Here is a 7619-nt window from a genome sequence, read left to right as displayed (position 1 = left end):
TACATTGCTGAATGTGTGTGTATACATAAGACATCATCTCTTTATGATTGGGGTGTATATATTGTTTATAAAAGGTTTGAAGAAGGTCCACGACCAAAGTCTATCCAGTCTACAAACTCATTTCAAATCAGGGATCAATGTTGTCAGCTGCAACATCTAATTTCTTCTAAAGTCAGCAGGTAAAATGACAGTTGTACGGGGAGCCGGAGGATCCAAAATAGTGCAGCTTCACTACATTCTGAATAGTACTGACAATACTGAATAATAGTCTACAAGTAGCTGATACCAAAACAAATTAGGATATTTACACTGCTTGCATTTAAAAAATACATTGGGGGGAATTTATCAAAACTGGAGCAGACAAAATCTGGAGCAGACAAAATCTGGAGCAGCTGTGCATGGCAACCAATCAGCTTCTCTTTTTCGTTTTCAAATCTTAACTGAACAAACTGAAGAGAGAAGCTGATTGGTTGCCATGCACAGCTGCTCTGGTTTTTGTCTGCTCCAGCTTTGATAAATTCTCCCCATTGTGATGTATTTATGATTAGAGAGCTACATTCATTTGTGCGTTTGATCTCTGTTTGGAGTTCAGCTTTAAAAATAATACAAGATGCCAGGCAGACAGGGGCAACCAAAATTAAGATAGGGGCTACTGGGCCCCCCACTGAAAATAGTCTCAATTGTGATATTTACATATGAATGCTATTTTCATATGAATAAGCCATGACTCATTCTCCCCCCCAAAAAATTTCAGCGTTTCACTAGAGTGTTCGGGTTTCGCTTGAAGAAAAGGTGGCAACCCTACACCCCAGTGGCACCAGGCGGATCATGCGGTTCCTCACCATGTGTTGCAAGTACCTTTTTTCTGTGATTGCCGCGTGGAGGTAACCCCATTGAAATCAATGATGCTGCACCGCTGTATGCAAGTGCACGCGATCGCGCGGCCCCGTGATGCACGTCCCGGATCGCCCAGGTCTGCAGCAGCTCTTACTGAGCTCAGGAGCTGACTGCTGCGAACACTCTCCAGAATGGATGAGGTCAGCTGACACTTTCAAACAGTGCTGGGAAAATAACTGCCAATGACACCTGAGACTCAAATAGTAACTGCCAATGACACCTGAGACTCAAATAGTAACTGCCAATGACACCTGAGACTCAAATAGTAACTGCCAATGTACACATCTATGTGTCTGTGTCATGTCTGTATTCTCCCCTCTCCCATCTCTGAGTTGATCTGGAACATAACTTAGACCACGTTCACACTGAGCTACATCCAAAAAAGCTACCGTGCAAATTTTGTCGCGCTACGTGGTGAGACTTTTTGCAGGGACTTCGTAGCTGCTACAATGGGCTGTAACCAATCAAAAGCGGTCTTGATGTGACATCATTCCTTCCTTCTTATATTTTTTTTGTGCAAAAGTGACACTTCTGTAGCGTGACGTACTGCGACAAAGTCTCTCAATGTCGTGCGAAATTGAGCCACACCATTAAAGTCTATTGGGCCAAATCGCACAAAATCCACCGAAAAATGATGTCATGTTCGAGCGACAAGCTTGAGCGACGAGCTACAGGCGACATTGAGCTGTGAACAGCTCCATTGAAATGCATTGGACGGGCTACCTTGAGCTGATATTTGAGCGATTTTGGAGCTGAAATCGCGCGATAAATAACTCAGTGTGAGGCCCCATTCACAATGAGCGTATCGCAAATCGCGCGTTTGTCGCGCGATTGTCATTTTGCGCAACATCGCGCGGTTTGACGCGCGATATCGCGCAAATGGTTGCATTGAGCAGGCAAAAAGGGTCCTGTTGTAGCGACCCGCGACAGCGAAGAACAGAGCCCCATTGCCATGCATTGGAGAGCGATATCGCGCTGTAAATATAAAACGCTCAGTGTGAATGGGGCCTTAACGGGGTCTTACATGTAGTTATTGATGTAATAATCCCTTGTTTGTGATTTTATTCATTTGCAGCATGATGAAATTACAATGCTGCCCAACGGATGTTGCCAACCAATCAGAGATCATCTCTCAACTGAGCTGAGTGTTGCAATCAGGCCGGTAAGCTTGGTCCTCATGACATCACAGTCACAGCAAAGCTGTGTATAAAATCAGCAGCCAGCAGGAGCTCTGCATTATCGTTACTTGTCTCAAGCAGGGACTGTTGTACTTGTGCGGTTTACTGTGCGGCTACAGTTTATTGTGCCATTACAAGTTTGTTGTGTATTTTCTTTGTCGTTTTTGCCATCTTTTGTGACAAAGTGCTAGAATGAGTCTCCTGCGAGTGGTCATCATTGTCGGCTTTCTGCTCCTGTCATCAGGTGTAGAATTAGCTGATGCCCGGCCATTGTCCAACCAGCTAGAGGCTGTGGCCGGGTCTAAACTGGTGATCCCATGTGTGATCACCATGGATGAACTCTCTGGTGCAAACCGGATTCAGATTGAGTGGGGAATGACTCCTGAAAAAGGCGGATCCTACAGATCCATCCTGCAGCGTAGCGACATCGAGCTGCGGCCGGAGATGCACAATGAAGAGGATTGCTCCTTGGTCATCGGCCCTGTCCTCCGAAAAGACAGTGGGACATACGATGTGCACCTCATTGTGGACAATGTCCAGCGTGAACCATTTCAGAAAGTCAAGGTTCATGTCACTGGTAAGTGTTACAGAACTCAGAGATAACTAATGCATGTTTGTTGTTTATTGTTATGTATACGGGTGTCCAGATTACGAGATTGGCAATCTGGGCAGGTACATTTCTGACTACTTGTGTGTTGCTATGTAATCTTGATGGTCAATAGTAGTCTTAGCTATCCATTCTAATGTTCATTATCCAGACATTTAAACTAACTTGTTTTTATATGTGTTTGTGTTCCATCAGTTTCTACCCTGAAGACCGCTGATGCCAAGGCAGCCGGGAAACAGCACAGAAGACTGCGTAGACATGCGGCTAGCCCTTCGGTCACCGACAGTGATGACTCTGTGTTGTTTCCCCCAGTGATGAGTGAGACCAGTAAATATGAGTCGAGTAGCCTGCACGTCGATTCCGATGTTATGTTTCTGGGCAGGACGTTCCATGATCTGAAGGTCAAAGGCGCCCTTCCATTCGCGGCCGCTCTGATCGGACTCATTCTTTTAATACTGATGTTCACCACAGCAGCAGGATGTTACTTTGGGTAAGCCATTTTGCATTTTCTATAGTCTTTCTCTATTGTTTCCATTTTCGATACTACATTATTAATTCTGCAAATTCTTTATCTTCACAGAATTCATTACTGCCAAGATAGACCCAGAGTGATGGTGTTGATAAAGGCAATGGAAGAGGAACGTGCAGCTGACCAGCCAACACCGGAAACGGTGAAAGCTGCGGAAACTATGCCAATAGAATAGATACCCCTCCAGTCACCAAGGGCCCATTCACACCACGTCCATTGGGCCTGTGTTGAGTAACTATGTGCTCAACGCAGGCCCAACATTGTGAGGCATGACTGTTACGGGGAAGACTATACTGGGTGGGCCTCCTACATTTTATTTCTTTGAGAGCGTCCACTTAAAGGCACCTGCATATAATCCACAGGGCTATGATTAACTATAGCATTGAGTCCCACAACAGAACAGAACAGAAAAAAAAATGATATTGCCTCCGGCTGTGGAAAAGACCCACAGAAAAGCAATGCATTGAACCCCAAATGCCATTTGACATCAACTCATATGTGTTCAACACATATCAATGCATGCTATATGCAACATACGTGGTGTGAATGGGCCCTTTTAGACCGACGATATCGCCTCTGTGCTGATTGCCCCAGTAAGTACCGAGACCAGTAATAATGAATGGGGGCTCTACATGGCCATCCTGATCGGAATCTGGTCTTGGGAAATACAACTGGGTGCTATTACTGGTAAATTCACTTTAAATTTTCTCAACAAGCGTGAATATATTTACCTTTCTGGTGGCTCATTTAATAAAAACACAGGCCGCAGGAAAGGTAAGTATATTGACACTTCTTTACATGTGACCTTTAGGAAAAATTGACCCTGAAAATTTCTGATTGCTTATAAAACACACTTGTATAACCTTACTTTTTTTTTTTACTTGCATAGAATTCTAAACTTCCTGCTAAAACCAAAAGTGATGGTGAAGAAAAGATGGAGAAAGAGGGTCAAACAGGAAAAAACATCATCATAAATATCAGGTCAACAGTCACAGTGTGAACGAGCACCAACTGATGACAACCTTACAGAAGAAAATAATTATATTCCCATGTTATCCATTATTCTTCTTTAATAAAAATCTAGTTTCCTGTCCCTAAAACCATTTCTACCTATTTGTATTACTGCTAATATTAAATTGTCATTATGTAGAACTGTTTGACCAGCATACTATGTAGTAAGTTAAAGCCAAACAGTCTAATATGGGAATTATAAAGGGAGACAGAAGGTGTGGGGCACTGGATCATGTACACTTCAATGGATGTTTCCAGTGCAGTATGTCACAACACGGAGGGCATGATAACACTTAGGTAGCTCTCCCAGGAGTCAAAACCAAATGTTGGGTTAGCTGCCTGTTATATCATCATCTGGAGCTATCTCCATCCTGCTTGGTGATCACAAATCCCTTAGTAAGCTCTCCCAGGAGTCAAAGCCAAAGGTTGGGTTAGCTGCCTGTTATATCATCATCTGGAGCTATCTCCATCCTGCTTGGTGATCAAAAATCCCTTAGTAAGCTCTCCCAGGAGTGAAAGCCAAAGGTTGGGTTAGCTGCCTGTTGTATCGCCATCTGGAGTGATCTGTCCTGCTTAGTGATCATAAATCCCTCAGGATTTATCTATCTCGGCTAGCCCAGGACATGCTCTTGTCAGCAATACTAAGCCCCGATGAAGGGAGAGCCTTAGAGCCTCAGAAATGTGCTGGATTGTCATGGTATAAGACAAGAAGTAAAATTATATATGGACTTTACACAATTCTCTTTTGGTGCTTTCCTCCTTGTATATATCGTCTTTACTCATCAGAAGTATAGAAACACCATTCAGTTTTAGCATGTCAGGGGAAATACAATACCCTACCTGATTAATATTAACTATATCATAGTGTAATGTATTAGGGTGTTGTCTATTTAACATACTGCAAAATATTAAATCTATTTGGTATATAAAAGCAGATGTATTTTCATGCATTTACAAATACCTACAATGATCAACATCATCAAAGATATTACACAGAAAAAACAAATTCATTTAAAGCGTATCCACAGTTCCTGTCATAACGTGACAACACTCACTCACTTACACCATACTGTATCTATAGAGGAGTAGTATTTTCTTTCTAGAACAGGAAATGTGTTAAAAAGTAAAGAACACCTCCCCCACTTCTCATCACCGTAACATACTGAGGGTGTTCTGTAATTCACATACCTAATGTCATCTATTACTTTTTATGAAATAAGTATTTCCTTGTCTGCCCCTGAAACTGCTTCTAGCCATGGTCTTGTCATTACTGGCAATATCTAAGTGACCGATAGTCATTAGGGAGAGCTCTTTGACAAGCGTACAATGTAGCATGTTGAACTATAACGAAGAACAGATTGTGCAATGGCGTCAGGAACACAGAGGTCCCAATAAAGCAATTGCTGACCCATTCGTTTCTGCGCCCTATAACCTAATATGCACAGATTATAGCCGCACATCTACGCCTGGGCTGACCAGTCATCAAGCTGACTCCCTCTGATAAGTGTCTGTACAGCAGCTGCCACCTCTCTCTGTTCTCCCTCTGCCTAGCTGAGCATTTGTTTATTAGGGCCACTGTGCACACACACACTGATACATAGGGCAATGGCTCACTATGTCCTCAGCTGATGGAACATATAACTGGACCTCCCAAATTGTCTTGGAGACACCTAATACTTTAGGAGAGATCTATGCCTTGCCACAGGCCAGTCAAAAATAATGTGGGTCAAAAAAAAGACACTATTTACATCTAAATTGGATTAAATACATTTACTGTATAGTACACTGTATTGGAGTGGCATATGTTTCACATATTACAAAATATTAAATGCGTTTGATATATTACATATTATGCAGATACATGGCGCCCCGGGTGCTCGAGGAGACAAATCCAGTCCTCCCCTCAGTTTATCAGAATGGAAAACCCTCCAAACAGATGTATAAAGGGGAACAAAATGAAATTAGATAATAGGTACTATCTCAGAAAATGGGTCATGGTAAATAATTATAGATACAAATAGCACTGCCCAGAGTATCAACCCAGGTGATCTGAGACCTCACCCCTATTTAACCCATTATACAAAAACATTCACAACCTAGGTTGTTATGGGGTTTTAAAGAGGCGTCAGAGAGTTTTCAATTTATATAAATGTATTACAAATCATTAAAATTCTTACATAACAAAAGGTTAAAATTCATTATTATTGATCAGCATGATTCTCATGGCCTAGGTTCTTGCCTAATTCTCACAATTCATGTATTTACATTTTACATTTATATTATATACATCTCATTTTATCACATAATTCACGTGCAATTCAATCCAACACGTTTCGTATATAAAAAAAAAGCTTCCTCAGGGAGTTTTTTTCGGCAAGAATCTGGTTATGAATAGATAATTCATTGTTTAGCAGTATGTCCATCAATACACCATACTCTACAAATCTATATATTCTGTTCAACTGAACAGAACATGTTCCTTCCTTAATATAGCTTAACTATGCAGGCACTCACCCCAGACTGCGGGTTCATCCAGAGACCTACTCCCAGGAAGACAGGACAGATATACGGCCCTCCCCAGAGTTTTCATGCAGTGGAGCCACAGATGCACACTAGGACTGTCTCAAGTCCTGATCTCTACAACATAACCATGTTCATTTATTTACTATTTATTCTTTGTTTATTTATTGTTCTTATAGTTCATTCTATAAAGAGAAATTAATTTAATTTAAAACCTAATCGTAGTCTATCACCCAAGTGAGTTAAATAAATAAATAAATAGAATCATGCTGATCAATAATAATGATTTTTTTAACCTTTTGTTATCTAAAAGTTTTAATGTTTTGTAATAAATTTATATAAATTGAAAACTCTCTGGCGCCTCTTTAAAACCCCATAACAACCTAGGCTGTGAATGTTTTTGTAGAATGGTAAATAATTACATATCATAGTGTGCGTGTTGCAATATCACAAAAAGAAAGACGCCACAACGGGGAGAGGGGCGCATGCGCGGAGACCAGCGGGCCGGATGTCTGACCCGTGAACTCCGCTCCTAGGCGGATGGAGTCCCTGCTCTCGTAGCTCCCGCAGCTGACAGTACTGGGGCACCGGAGGCATTGGAGGTCGGCATAGGAGAGGCGGGGAGATCTCTCTAAGATGCAGCAGGCAAGGAGAGATGGCCGGGAAAACTTCAAAGAAGAAAGAGAAAGAACCGCAGCCACGAACGGGATCAGTAATAGCAGCAGCTAGCAGTAAGACAAGGATGGCGGCGGTCCAGAGCCCTCGTGGAGAGAACGGCACAGCACAAAGGGGGAGAGAGGAATCAATCTCTAAGAAGAAGGTAGTGGTGAGTACTAAGTCAAGAAGGGAGCACTCCCCTGCCTCAATGTCCTCATTA

The 7619-nt window shown here is 42.2% G+C and overlaps 1 long non-coding RNA gene across 1 annotated transcript in view; it reads left to right on the top strand.

Annotated features, from left to right (window-relative positions):
* Positions 1-486: 486 nt before the first annotated feature.
* The window catches only part of LOC108787797, a 16743-nt gene continuing 9610 nt past the window's right edge, over positions 487-7619 (top strand). The window contains exon 1 of the long non-coding RNA XR_001941292.1: positions 487-497. This is a non-coding gene — a long non-coding RNA (uncharacterized LOC108787797). The remainder of the gene's footprint in view (positions 498-7619) is intronic.

Source organism: Nanorana parkeri, unplaced genomic scaffold (genome assembly GCF_000935625.1).
Source record: "Nanorana parkeri isolate BGI_ZX_2015 unplaced genomic scaffold, ASM93562v1 scaffold283, whole genome shotgun sequence".
Lineage (NCBI taxonomy): Eukaryota > Metazoa > Chordata > Amphibia > Anura > Dicroglossidae > Nanorana > Nanorana parkeri.
Note: the sequence above shows the minus strand (reverse complement) of the source record. Positions and strands in the feature narration are given on the sequence as shown.